The sequence below is a fragment of the Lissotriton vulgaris genome, chromosome 11 (genome assembly GCF_964263255.1).
Source record: "Lissotriton vulgaris chromosome 11, aLisVul1.2, whole genome shotgun sequence".
NCBI lineage: Eukaryota > Metazoa > Chordata > Amphibia > Caudata > Salamandridae > Lissotriton > Lissotriton vulgaris.
In genome coordinates, this window is record NC_141699.1 from 25,402,007 (window position 1) to 25,416,527 (window position 14,521).

The following is a 14,521-nucleotide window of genomic DNA, read 5'->3' on the forward strand; positions in this document are numbered from 1 at the left end:
CAGGTCCCCAACAACCCAAAGAGGGTGGGGGTCAGGCTCCCCAAAAGAAGAAAGAAGGCCAATCCAAAAGATGGTGCCAGTACTGTAAAAGTAAATCTCACTGGTTTAGTGAGTGCACCAAGAAAGGAGGAGGGCAGACTCCTGCCACTGCAGCCCCTAAGGCACCTGTGCCCCCTAGTACAGTCAGCAGTGGTAGTGCGCCTCCCAAGGGTTTAGTAGGGTTAACCCTGGGTTCTGAGGGGCGTGACAACTTAGTTGGCACACTCACTCAGGCTGTCCTTGTCAGTACAGGGGACGCGGACGTGTCCCCTGACATAAGTCCCAATACCTTGGGCAAATACAGACAGACGCCTTTCATAAATGGAAAGATGGCTCAGGCCTATAGGGACACTTGTGCCAGCGTCACCATGGTGACGCCTAACTTTGTGGACCCTGGACAGATCATGCCAGGTACAGAATTCCTGGTGACCAATGCAAGCAATGTCACTACCAATCACAGTATGGCAATTGTAGCTTTCTCCTGGGGAGGGGTAACTGGCCAAAAGAAGGTTGTAGTTAGTCCAGACCTCCCAGTGGATTGTTTGTTGGGCAATGATTTGGAGTCATCACAATGGTCAGAAGTGGAGCACCGGACTCACATGGAAATGTTAGGTTTGCCAGCACATGTGTTCGCTGTGACCAGGTCACAGGTCAGGAAATGCCCCACTGAACAGGTGCTGGATCCTGGAACAACGGACCAGACACCTCCCAAGAAAAAGAGCAGTAGGGTTAAGGCTGCGCCTTCCCCCTTGCCCCAGGTCGTGGATCAAGTCTCAGAGGAGGCTGACCTACAGGAATTGAGGGAAACTGAGCCTAGGGAGTTCGAACTTGATCAAGTTGAATTCTTGGGTTCAGGGGGACCCTCAAGGGAAGACCTGGGGAAGGACCAGTTAGACTGCCCATCTCTTGAACCCCTCAGACAGCAGGCTGCTGCTGAGGCTGCTGGGAACGCCACAGGTACCCACAAGGTATACTGGGAAGATGGACTCCTGTACACTGAGTCAAGAGACCCCAAGCCTGGCATGACCAGGAGGCTGGTTGTACCCTTGTCTCAGCGTGGTTTCCTACTTACCTTGGCCCACGAGATTCCCTTAGCAGGTCACTTGGGCCAGACGAAAACGTGGGACAGGCTTGTCTCACACTTTCACTGGCCTCATATGAACGAAGATACCAAGGAGTTTTGCCGCTCCTGTGAGGTTCCGTGACAATTGTAAGTGGTGTTTTTTGACTCGCACGAATATGGTCGAGTCTGGTATCTATGAACCGCAAATGACGAGTTTAGTAAGTGTGCGCAGTTTCGCTGTGCTAACTTAAACCGTTCGTTTGTTATGTGGGTTTTTCATCTGTACCCACGGGTTCCATCTTAGATACGGCATCCATTTTGTCTCTTGCCCTCAAGTAGCCAGCGAACGGACGCTGTCCGCTTCGCGACCCTGGGACTCCCAAGATATTGGCGGAAGACACATGTTCTTTGTAAGTGTCTTTATGACAAGAGGGATGCTACTGTAAGGCAGATGGTGCCGCTCGAGGCTCATCTTGCCGCACGGGCTTATTGTCTCAGCCGTGCATCTCATTAGGCGCGTCCCTTTGATGCCTGTATCTCGTGTCTCTCGATACCTCCCCTTTTACACCCTTTCCGATCTCCCCACTGTCTCCGTCTTCCTCTGCACCTGTCTTTGTTCCTATTTCGATCTACTTTACTGCTGATTGGAATTTGCTAATGGTGGGAAGATGGGTTTTTACAGTTGGGAACCGCCAAATGTTTCCGCACTTATGTTCCGGACCTTGTGTGTTTCAAAGTGACCAAAGCGACCCCACTCGATGCTAATTGTGGGAACCGGGTTGTAAACTTTTGTGTTCCATGTTATCCTATGGGTAAAAACTGTATAAAAGGAGCGATCCACAGAACCAATTTGAAGCAGTCTCCCCGAACTACACTTGATGTACTTCCTGTGACTTCTGTGTTCCCTGCAGCAAATAAACCTTGAATCTTTGACGCCGAAGGAAGTGTCCCGTGTCTCTGTGACTTGTACGCCGGAGCAGGTTACCCACGAAGGTTTCAGGTGTTGTGCCCTGGCACCGCTGGGTCCAAAAGAACCCAGTCCTTCAGTTGGCGCCCAACGTGGGGCTGCATCAGTGGTACCGGTCCAAGCCCGACGATCGTGAGGAACTTCGTGTGAAATCTCCGAGGGAAGGTGCACCCCGCTTCATCGATCTTGTTGTCGAAATAAGTGGCCCGAAGACTTTTCCCGCGAAGATTCCCGCCTCCTGACGGCTGCGACGGACTGCTGCCCTGACTGTAGACCTGTTTTGGCGCCTGGCGTAGACCTTGGTATAGCGAGACGATTGACGGGCCTTCCTGAGGACGCCATCGATCTTTGAGTTAAGTATTTTGTGGGTCGCTCCCAGAGTTCTTGGTTGTTGACACTTTAGCGAGTGTCTTTGTTGTGCACGCTGTGTGAGTGTTTTCGTCGGTGACACTTTGCTAGCGTACTTTGTTGTTGTATTATTTGACGACTGCAGCCGCCAAAAAACCGAGGGTTTTGTTCTTTGCTGGGACTTGGTAAATCCCGTAACCCTTGAAGTTTGTGAAACTCGGCTAGTGTGCAAGATGCCTGGTCGCAGTACTTTGTTCAGTTGTTTTAGACCTTGTGGTGCGGATTCCCTGCTGGAGGACTCGTGTCCGATACCTCCGGTTGGAACTCCTACTTATGACTTATATAGCAAACATGGGCTAGGCCCGATTGCTTTTAACGATTATTGGGTTAAATATACAAAGAAAGACGGCGATCTTCGTTGGCCACCTCACGGTAGCTTCGAGGCGTCGATCTTAGATAATTTAGAAATAAAGTTGTTCGAACGTAAATCAAGGCCGGCCATGTTTGATGCCTTTCGGTTGTGGCGCAAAGAAGCCCGACAGAAAGAAATCAGACAGAATAAACGTAGTCAGCGAGATACTGTTGCTACTATAGTGAAGAAAGCTGAGCAGTTTCAGCGTGATAAGGAGGATAAGGATAAGGAAGTGTTTGAGAGATTACAACGTATGTCCATAGATAAATGCTATCCTGCTTTGCCTACGGAGTCGGATAAGAAGGAAGAGGCAGTTGAGGATCCTTTAATGTCCTATCTTATGAAGTCGCCACCTCCGTACGTACAGGGTACCGCGGCTCCTGTGGTCCCTGCCGTACCTGTTCTTCCACCTATTGTTCCTCCACCAGTTCCTCAACCTGCACCCGCTCTTCCGACTGTTCCTGCTCTTTTATCTGTTTCTATTCCTACTGCTCCTCCGCTTCCACATACTCCTGCTCCCGCTACTGCTCCTGTGTTGTTAACCCCTGTTGTTGCTACTGTCTCTACTCCTTCTCTTGTTAGTCCTGTGTCTTACTCTTCTCCCTCTACTCGTAATCGTAATTCTCCCCTTGCGACAAACTTCTTTCAGTCGCTCGGACCTGTTTTTGGGTCTGCTGGAGCTGATGGTCCTCAGAGACGTAGTCAGCTTCCTGGTAACAGAGAACGTGTTGCACTATATAATATGGCGATGGGTTGGATGGTAAACCCTCTTAGAAATCCACCCCGTGTTGTCCTTGAAACGTTTAGTCAATTCAACGTACCAACTCAGAGATATGTGTTTGATGAAATGTGCAAGTTCCTTCATGATCAGATAGCGGCCAACGCGCCTGACGAGGTGCTGACCGCTCTGTCTGAACTTCGGCTTCAGTTCGCAACTGGACTGATAGTAGATACTAATGTCCGACGTGCTATTGAGCGGTTGCTATCTCTTCGTCCCGCTCCTATTCCTCATGCATTGTTTGTTGAGGATATTGAAAAACAAGACGAGTCTGGCCAATATCCTATGCGTGAAGTTCCGCCGGTTTGGATATCAGCTGATCCTAATGCTGCCCCTCCGATATTGGCACATTTTGAGAGAGTGTGGATACACCTCCCATGGAAACGATCGGAAGTGCTTCAGGTGAAACAATCTTTGCCCGATCCTCGTAAAAATCCTACTGGGTATTATAAGGAATTATCGCAGCTCGTAGATGCTACGGTGATGAATCTTGCTGATATCGATATGTTGTTTGGCAACGTCGTACCACAACCGGTATGGGCTAAGATTCGTCACCAAGATCACGCAAATGAATTAGGTGGTGATTGGGCTGCCATTACAGCGGCAGACGCTGGACAAGTGGCTGCTACTAAACCCGATCAGTTGATTGCTGCTCTTCCCCAGCGAATCATTGCATTAATGAAAACGCTTATGCCAGCCATGAGGGTAAATTGGGACAAGTTGTCAGCCTGTAAGCAGAAGAAAGATGAGAGTGTTTCCGATTTCTTTACGAGGTTCGAGGAAGCATTCATTGATCATAGTGGACAGGATATGGGTACTGAGGGTGGACAGAGGTTGTTTGTGGATAAATTCGTGTCGAACTTGTTGCCCGATCTGAGCAATAAATTAAAGAATTCAGAGAGTGCATGGGCCGTTTCTACCTCAGCTCAGATATTGGCTACGGCACAATATTACGAGAATAGAGAGAAAGAGGAAAATGACCGTGCTGATAAAAAGACGAAAGAGCTAAAAACTAAAGTGTTGTTACAACAAGCGTATCCGCCGCGTTCTAATCTGAATGCGCCTCAGCAGAATAGATCACAGTCGCAATCGAATCGATCGCAGTCGCGTAATGATTCCTCTTTCCAAAGATCTTCATTAGGGTACAATCAATGTGCTTATTGTAGACGGGAGGGACACATTAAATTCAATTGTCCTGCTTTAAATGAACGTAATAGTGGCAATTCGTCTAAAGGAGGCCGTGGTGGTTCACAGCACGCATCACGTGGTAGAGGTCGTGGTGCTCAGAATGATCGCTCTGACCATTCATCAAATTCTAATAACTGTTTCGATCAACGTGGATCATCGCAAGGACGATCTGCGCAGTACAATGTAGACGATTATTACGTCGATCAGGGAACTGACGATAGTAATTATTAGGACAGCCAAAGACAAGGGGAGGGAGTGGTATCAGTTCCGGTTGATCAGAGAGGGCCTTACGTCGCAGTTGCTACATCCGGCGTCGTTGAGCCTTTTCTGTTGGACACTGGTGCAGCGAAAAGTTCTATTATGCATTCGAAACTCCCTGGCGCACCTTTGTCTGGCTTAACAAATGTTTCCGTTGGATTCTCTGGCGCCCCCGTTAGCAATCCAGTTTCGCGCCCTTTGCCCCTTAAGATTGGGCCTCGTGAGCTCCAAGCTCCGTTGATTTTGACTACTGGTTGTGGTGAGAATCTTTTGGGTCTGGATTTGCTCAAACGTTTGTATGCAACTTTGTATTGTTCTCCTGCGGGTGTAAAGCTTACGTTAGGAGAGAGGGTAGTCTCTCCCATGTATTTGTCCCTCGATAAGCTTCCACCGGAATTGAGTTCTCTTCCTGCATCTTTGTGGGCGACGGGTCCAAATGACGTGGGCCTACTTGATATCTCCCCTTATGTTGTTCAGTTGAAATCGAATGTGCGATTACCGCGTATTCCCCAATATCGTATCTCCCTTGATGGTGAACGAGCTTTGTTAGCGATCATCTATGACTTGATCGAGAAAGATGTTATTGAGGAGACTCGGGGAAACGTGTGCAATAGCCCTGTACTGCCAATTCTTAAACGTACTGATCCTACCAAACCGCCTGTTTATCGTTTTGTTATCGATTTACGGGAGGTAAATAAAATTGTGGTTCCTCAATTCCCTGTTGTGCCTGACATCACGGCGCTACTGACTCTGATTCCAGCTACTGCATCATGGTTTTCGGTGATTGATTTGAAAAATGCATTTTTCAGCATCCCGATTGCCGAAGAGAGCAGGGACCTTTTCGGTTTCTCTCTTGGTGGACGTAGCTTCCGGTTCAAACGCGCTCCTCAGGGCTACTGTGAAAGTCCATCGATTTACAGTCAAGCTTTGAAGGGTCAACTGGATGCGTTTAGGTTGCCGGTTGGTGCGGCTTTAATCCAATACGTCGATGACTTATTGGTGGCTGCTGATACTCAGGACATTTGCAAAATTGCTACTGTGTCGTTGCTGCAACATCTCTGTGAGTTAAATCACAAGGTGTCACCTTCTAAACTCCAATATTGTTGTCAAGAAGTAACCTATCTAGGTCACTTATTGTCAAAGGAGGGACGGAGATTGACCCCAGAGAGAATTGCAGCGATTGCGCGAATGGCTGTGCCACAAACCCAAAGAGATGTGCGTGCCTTTCTAGGTATCACGTCGTACTGCAGGCAGTGGATTCCTAATTTTTCATTGCTAGCGAAACCGTTGGTGGCTCTTACGTGCAAGGATGTTTCAACCCCTTTACCATGGACGGAAGAATGTCAGAAAAGTTTTTCTGAATTACGTGATTCATTGTGTTCGGCTCCTGTGTTAGGTACCCCTGATTACAGCAAGCCGTTCACGTTATATGTTCACGAGAGGGAAGGTTGTGCTTTGAGTGTTCTAACGCAACCTTTTGGTGGTAAGCAACGTCCATGTGCATATTTTTCCTCGACTTTAGACCCAGTAGCTAGAGCATTGCCGAGTTGTTTGAGAGCAACTGCGGCAGCTGCGGTCTCCATCCGACAATCAGCAGGATTGGTCATGGATAATATGCTTACAGTGATGGTTCCGCATGCAGTCGATACTCTTTTAAATCGAACGAAAACTCAGCACTTGACGAGTGCGAGGTTATCTGGGTACGAATTGACGCTCTTGGCAAGCCACATTCAGATAAAACGTTGTAATGTCCTCAATCCGGCAACTTTGTTACCAATTAGTGCAGAGTCAGATGAAGTAGCAGAACATGACTGTTACTTGCGGACGGAAGAGGAAACAAAAGGTCGTGTGGACCTTAAAAACACCCCATTGGAAGACCCGGATGGCACCCTGTATGTGGATGGGTCATGTTTTAAGTTGCCGAATGGCGATGTGACTACCGCTTATGCTGTTGTAACATTGAATACTGTTGTTGAGACTGCAAGATTGAATCAGAATTCTGCCCAAGCTGCAGAGCTGATCGCTCTTACTAGAGCATGTGTGTTAGCAAAAGGTAAACGTGTGAATGTGTACACCGATAGCCAGTACGCTTTCGGTGTAGCGCATAGTTTTGGACGATTGTGGCGAGAGCGTGGTTTCTTGACGTCGCATGGCACGAAAATCCAGCATGGCCAGCTTGTGAACGATCTTTTGGATGCATTGACTCTACCTGCGCAAGTTGCAATTGTTAAGTGTAGTGCGCATCGTAAAGTGACGGATGATGTTGGTCGTGGTAATGCGTTTGCAGACGAGATTGCTAAGGAGACTGCCCGGAACCTTAGCACTCGAATGTATGTGACGAGTTCGGTTAGGTGGCCTGCAGAATCAAGTATGTGTGAAAATACTATAGAGAGCGTGAAAGCAATTCAGAATGAGGCCACCGACACTGAAAAGATGAAGTGGAAAGAAAGTACGGGAAAGTTGGATGTGAATGGTTGCTGGATTGATTTGTCGGATCAGAAAAGATGGATGTTGCCTGATGCGTATGTGCTGGCCGTTGTGACAATGGCACATGGGTTAGCACATATTAGCGCGAAAGGCATTTGCAAGTTGCTGGCTGATGTGTGGAAGAATGATGGCATTACGAAGTGTGCTGAACGTCTGGTGAAGAATTGTATGGTGTGTATAATGTACAATCCTGGCAAAGGAACCCCAACTCCCCCTGGCAGTTTTGCTCCTCCTTCGTATCCCTTTGAGGTGATCCAATTGGACTTCATCCATATGGAGCGATGCAATAACCTGAAATACGTTTTGGTTGTGGTTTGCGCATTCTCCCGATGGATCGAGGCCTATCCCCTCAAAGACAATACTGCTTTGTCTACTGCGAAAATCCTACTGAAGGAATACTTTCCTCGGTATGGAATGCCTAGAGTCGTGTGGTCAGATAACGGAAGTGAGTTTGTTGGAAGTGTGATGAAGAGTGTGTGTAAGGGCCTTGGAATTAATCAAAAATTCCATAGCGCCAATCATCCCCAGTCAGCTGGATTGGTTGAGGGGTACAATGGCACCCTTAAACTAAAACTAGCGAAGATTCAGGCTACGACTGGACTTTCGTGGCCTGATGCTTTGCCCCTAGCATTACTGTCAACTAGGGCGACTGTACACTCCCGAATAGGGCTTAGCCCCTATGAGATAGTGTTCGGCCGTCCTGCGAATGTGTGGGGGGTTCCTAGGCCAGGAATATTCTCTGATCTTGAGTATCCGATGTTGATTGACTACTTACATGACTTGACTGCTAAACTGAGGTTAATTCACCAACAGGTTTACGACGCCTTGCCGACGCAGACGGAGGGTCCAGGCCACCAGCTCCAGCCCGGGGACTGGGTGGTTACTCGTAACTTCTCACGCAAGAATAATCTGGACCCCCGATTCACCGGACCTTACCAGGTACTCCTGGCCACGAGGACTGCCGTTCGTCTTGAGGGGCGGAAAAATTGGGTACATGCTACCCATTGTAAGCGAGTCCCTATTCCTTTGCCGGCAGACCCGTGGGTAAGGAAAGGCATTGCGTCAACAGAAACAGAAACATTGCCGGCGTTTGTACCTTTTAGCGACGCACAGCTTGTTGGAGAACCCTCAGCGCAGCAGAAAGCCACAGTTGAACACTTGTCAGCAAAAGACTCAAGACCAGATCAACCAACTGATCAGCAGGACGCTGTCTCTTCAACGGATCCTTTGTTCGACGAGCAGACACGTCCCGGGAAACATCGATATTCTTTGCGATCTCACACTAAGGACAAATAAAATTTTCTTGCTTTGCTGAAATTGACAACTGCAATATCTTCGTTTCCCATGATCAACTTTGAACATTCGTATCATTGAAAAGTTTTTGTACATATATCAAGCTTCTTCCTTGTATCTTTTTCCTTCCACAGCTGAGAGATATTGTGCTTGTATATACATATTGTGTATTGAAGGCCGTAGGGCCGCGCGCGTACTTCCTTCTGGACAGTAGGTCTTGACGCTAGGTTAAAGGCCGTCAGTTCCTAGGAACCCCTGGGGATTGACTATTGCTGCACAGAACGAAGTGCGTCAAGAAACGTTGCGGACGGTCGTAGGGAATGGCATTTTCGAAGCTGAATGATTTGGAAGGAGCTCAGGCGTACAGATTTAAGCTGCAGCAACTCAGTCGTACCAAATGTTTTGTATTCCAACTATTTGTGTTGTTTCTAACTGCTTCTGCATTTTTGGCGGGTGGGGTGTATTACACTATGTCTTACTTCTTACTTGCTACCCCTACTCCTACTCCTTACCCTAATCTTACTTCGACTGCTTCTCCTCATTCCTTTCATATGTTACCGGAACACGAGCAGGCTAGACGTGTAGAATTCCGCAACAATTCCTTTATTCAGCTCCTCCATCAGCATCAGTTAGTGGTTAACACTACTAATTGTTGGGTGTGTGGGTTGATGCCACATACTACGGGTAAGGGAATTCCATATCTGGTATTACCGTATAGTTCCCAAGGGTCAGCTCGAGCATTCCAAACAATGTTTCGAAGCGCACTGGGTTTCCACCCCACTCAAGAACAACGTTCCCCCTACTCTGGTCCTACCTCGTATCAGAGGCTGCTATCGATGGCAATAGAGGATATGGAAGATGAGATCCATGATCCTTTTCTTATCCCTGAAGAAGAGGTACAAACCTATAGGGTCCTAAGTAGAGGGGAATATAGTATGTTCACTAGTGAAAAGCAGCTTAAAAGCTCGCCTCCAATATGGGTCGTACCCCACACTGGTAATCTTTGTCTTATGGGTCGTGGTTCGCAAGCCCCACTTGGAGCAAGTGCTTGCACTGAAAGTTACGTTCTGCCAATGTTCTCGTCCCCTGTGTTTCTGGCTGCCAAGGGTACCTACTTTATTTGTTATGATCGTGCATACACATGGTTGCCCGCAGACTTCATGGGCTCATGTTTTATTGCAAATTTGTTGCCTCCGACGTTCACTGTAGATGCCGATTATCATAAGACTAGAGTTGTACGAGGCGTAATTAGCGAAGAGGATACTGCCGGTCAAGAGGCAGGAGACTTTTTCAAGGGTTTCCTCCCGTTTTGGGGACCTATGGTTAATAGTAGGAACCTGAGACAGTTGACTCGAGTGGTAGAATCGACAGCTAATATTACTGCCAGTGCCCTTGGTAATATCACCACAGAACTTCAGGCGGAGAGACTTATGACGTTACAAAACCGTATGGTTTTAGATGTCGTCTTAGCAGATCGCGGTGGGGTATGCAAAGTGATCCATTCGAGCTGCTGCATTTTCATTCCAGATAATGCTCCTACTGTCTATCAAGCCATCTCGAAGTTGCATAAGATCTCCGAATCCATACACGTGGATGTAGGGGATTGGACGCTACTTGGATGGTTTTGGGGCCTGATGTCGACTTGGGGTTGGAAGATTCTGATGATCATCGGGGTTGTGGTAGTGTTCCTGTTCACGTGTTGCCTTTGCGTGCAGTGTGGTCCTGCCTTATGTGGCCTCTGTGCTACGACGTGTATGAGACAACCATCTGCTACCAAGGGGACTCGGTTGGACAGAGCTATGCTACAACAACATCTTGATGGTCTGATGAATATCGAATATGATTCCGACTAGTGCTTGCCTACATGAGGGCAAAAGGAGCGTCTGAGGTTCCGTGACAATTGTAAGTGGTGTTTTTTGACTCGCACGAATATGGTCGAGTCTGGTATCTATGAACCGCAAATGACGAGTTTAGTAAGTGTGCGCAGTTTCGCTGTGCTAACTTAAACCGTTCGTTTGTTATGTGGGTTTTTCATCTGTACCCACGGGTTCCATCTTAGATACGGCATCCATTTTGTCTCTTGCCCTCAAGTAGCCAGCGAACGGACGCTGTCCGCTTCGCGACCCTGGGACTCCCAAGATATTGGCGGAAGACACATGTTCTTTGTAAGTGTCTTTATGACAAGAGGGATGCTACTGTAAGGCAGATGGTGCCGCTCGAGGCTCATCTTGCCGCACGGGCTTATTGTCTCAGCCGTGCATCTCATTAGGCGCGTCCCTTTGATGCCTGTATCTCGTGTCTCTCGATACCTCCCCTTTTACACCCTTTCCGATCTCCCCACTGTCTCCGTCTTCCTCTGCACCTGTCTTTGTTCCTATTTCGATCTACTTTACTGCTGATTGGAATTTGCTAATGGTGGGAGGATGGGTTTTTACAGTTGGGAACCGCCAAATGTTTCCGCACTTATGTTCCGGACCTTGTGTGTTTCAAAGTGACCAAAGCGACCCCACTCGATGCTAATTGTGGGAACCGGGTTGTAAACTTTTGTGTTCCATGTTATCCTATGGGTAAAAACTGTATAAAAGGAGCGATCCACAGAACCAATTTGAAGCAGTCTCCCCGAACTACACTTGATGTACTTCCTGTGACTTCTGTGTTCCCTGCAGCAAATAAACCTTGAATCTTTGACGCCGAAGGAAGTGTCCCGTGTCTCTGTGACTTGTACGCCGGAGCAGGTTACCCACGAAGGTTTCAGGTGTTGTGCCCTGGCACCGCTGGGTCCAAAAGAACCCAGTCCTTCACCTGTGTCACTTGCCAAGCCAGTGGTAAGTCAGGTGGCACGACGAAGGCCCCCCTTATACCAATGCCTGTGGTGGGGGTGCCCTTTGAACGGGTGGGGATCGACATCGTCGGTCCCATGGAACCACCAACAGCATCAGGGCACAAGTTTATACTGGTGGTAGTGGATCATGCCACCAGGTATCCTGAAGCTATTCCCCTTAGGACCACTACAGCACCTGTTGTGGCAAGAGCCCTAGTTGGAGTATTCTCCAGAGTGGGCTTCCCTAAGGAGGTCGTCTCCGACAGAGGTGCAAACTTTATGTCGAGCTACTTAACTGCTATGTGGAAGGAATGTGGTGGCAACTACAAGTTCACTACTCCCTATCATCCACAATGCAATGGGCTTGTTGAGAGATTCAACAGGACCCTTAAAGGGATGATTCATGGACTACCTGAAAAGCTTCGGCGTAGATGGGACGTCCTGATCCCCTGCCTCTTGTTCGCCTACAGAGAAGTCCCACAGAAGGGGGTTGGCTACAGCCCTTTTGAACTTTTGTACGGGCATCCTGTAAGAGGACCCCTGTGTTTGGTGAAGGAAGGATGGGAGAGACCTCTCAAAAAGCCTGCAGCCAACATAGTGGACTATGTGCTTGGCCTCCGCTCGCGGATGGCTGAATACATGGAGAAGGCATCTGAAAACCTTAAGGCCAGCCAAGAACTCCAAAAAGCTTGGCATGACCAAAAGGCTGTCTTGACTGTTTACCAGCCCGGACAGAAGGTGTGGGTGTTGGAGCCGGTGGCCCCAGCAGCACTCAAGGACAAATGGTCCGTGCCCTACACCATCCTGGAGAAAAAGGGAGAGGTCACCTACCTGGTCGACCTGGGAACTCCCCGGAGCCCCCACAGGGTGCTTCATGTCAACAGGCTCAAGGCATATGTCGACAGGAAGGACATGAGTTTGCTCATGGCCCTAGATGAGGGACAGGAAGAAGAGAGTGACCCTCTCCCCGACCTGCTCACTCAGAATCCTGACGATGGATCGGTAGATGGTGTTGTCTTTTGTGGCAGCCTCTCCGAACATCAACAGAGCGACTGTAAACAGGTTCTTCAGTCGTTCAGACATATGTTTTCTCTAACACCCAGTCAGACCGATTGGTGCACCCATGAGGTTGACACTGGTGACAGCTTGCCCGTTAAGAGTAAAATCTACCGGCAGCCTGATCATGTTAGAGACTGCATCAAGAGTGAAGTGCAGAAAATGTTGGAGCTGGGAGTCATTGAACCCTCGGGTAGCCCTTGGGCTAGTCCCGTAGTTCTAGTGCCGAAACCTCACACCCAGGGTGGTAAGAGAGAGATGAGGTTTTGCGTAGACTGCAGGGGTCTCAATGCAGTCACTAAGACTGACGCCCACCCAATACCAAGGGCAGACGAGCTTATCGATAGATTGGCTTCGGCCAACTACTTAAGTACGTTTGACCTGACAGCTGGGTATTGGCAAATCAGGTTAGCTGAGGACGCCAAGCCTAAAACCGCATTTTCAACCCCTGGTGGGCATTATCAGTTCGTGGTGATGCCCTTTGGTCTGAAAAATGCACCTGCCACCTTCCATAGGTTGGTGAATCAAGTCCTTACTGGGCTGGATGACTTCTGTGCGGCGTATCTTGACGATATTGCTGTCTTTAGCTCCACCTGGGAGGATCACCTGGTCCACCTGCGGAAAGCGTTAGAGGCTCTGCAAGCAGCAGGCCTCACTATCAAGGCTACCAAGTGCCAGATAGGGCAGACACAGGTTGTATACCTGGGCCACCTTGTAGGTGGAGGCCAGGTTCAGCCACTGGAGAGCAAGATACAGTCAATCAGGGACTGGGCTCCTCCAACCACCCAGACTCAGGTTCGAGCTTTCTTGGGCCTGACTGGATACTACCGGAAGTTTGTCAGGAACTATGGTTCCATCGTGACACCATTAAACGAACTGACAAGCAAGAAAATGCCAAAAAAGGTTCAGTGGACAGCGAGCTGTCAAAAAGCATTCGATGACCTAAAGCAGGCCATGTGCACGGCGCCTATCCTCAAGAGTCCGGACTACTCCAAACCATTCATTGTCCAAACAGATGCTTCTGAGTTGGGTGTGGGAGCTGTTCTTTCTCAACTGAATTTTGATGGTCAAGACCAGCCCATTGCTTTTATAAGCAGAAGGCTGACCCCTAGAGAGAAGAATTGGTCAGCTATTGAGAGGGAGGCCTTTGCTGTGGTTTGGGCCCTGAAGAAGCTGAGGCCATACTTGTTTGGCACTCACTTCAAGATTCAGACCGACCATAAGCCCCTCTTGTGGCTAAATCAGATGAAGGGTGAAAACCCCAAACTGCTAAGATGGTCCATTTCCCTACAGGGGATGGACTTTACAGTGGAACATAGACCTGGTACTGATCATGGCAATGCCGATGGGCTCTCCAGATATTTCCACTTAGAGCAAGAAGACTCACCTGGTCAAGGTTAGCTTATTGTTCCGACGTTTGGGGGGGGGTCATGTAGGAGAGTAGGGTCTGCAATCCCATGATCACCCAGATTTTTTGCTTTTGTTTCACTGGTTTACGACTTTCTCTGGCTGTGGGCCTGCCAATCAGACCCACAGCCTGGCTGTTCTCTTTCTAAATTACGAGATGTACCCTAGGTGCATTTACCAATTGGTACTGGGCCACCTTATCAGACCCCGTAACGCAGGGCATAGGTGTACCCAGGGCCGCCAGGGGCTGCAGCATGTATTATGCCACCCCTGGCTGGCCTCCTAAATTTGACACAACTGGCTGCATGACAGCTGGGGCGAAGTCGTGTAATCACACTTTGCTTTAGATATAGTAGCCCTATATCTAACCATACGATGGACACTCGAGTTCCTATCAGTCACTC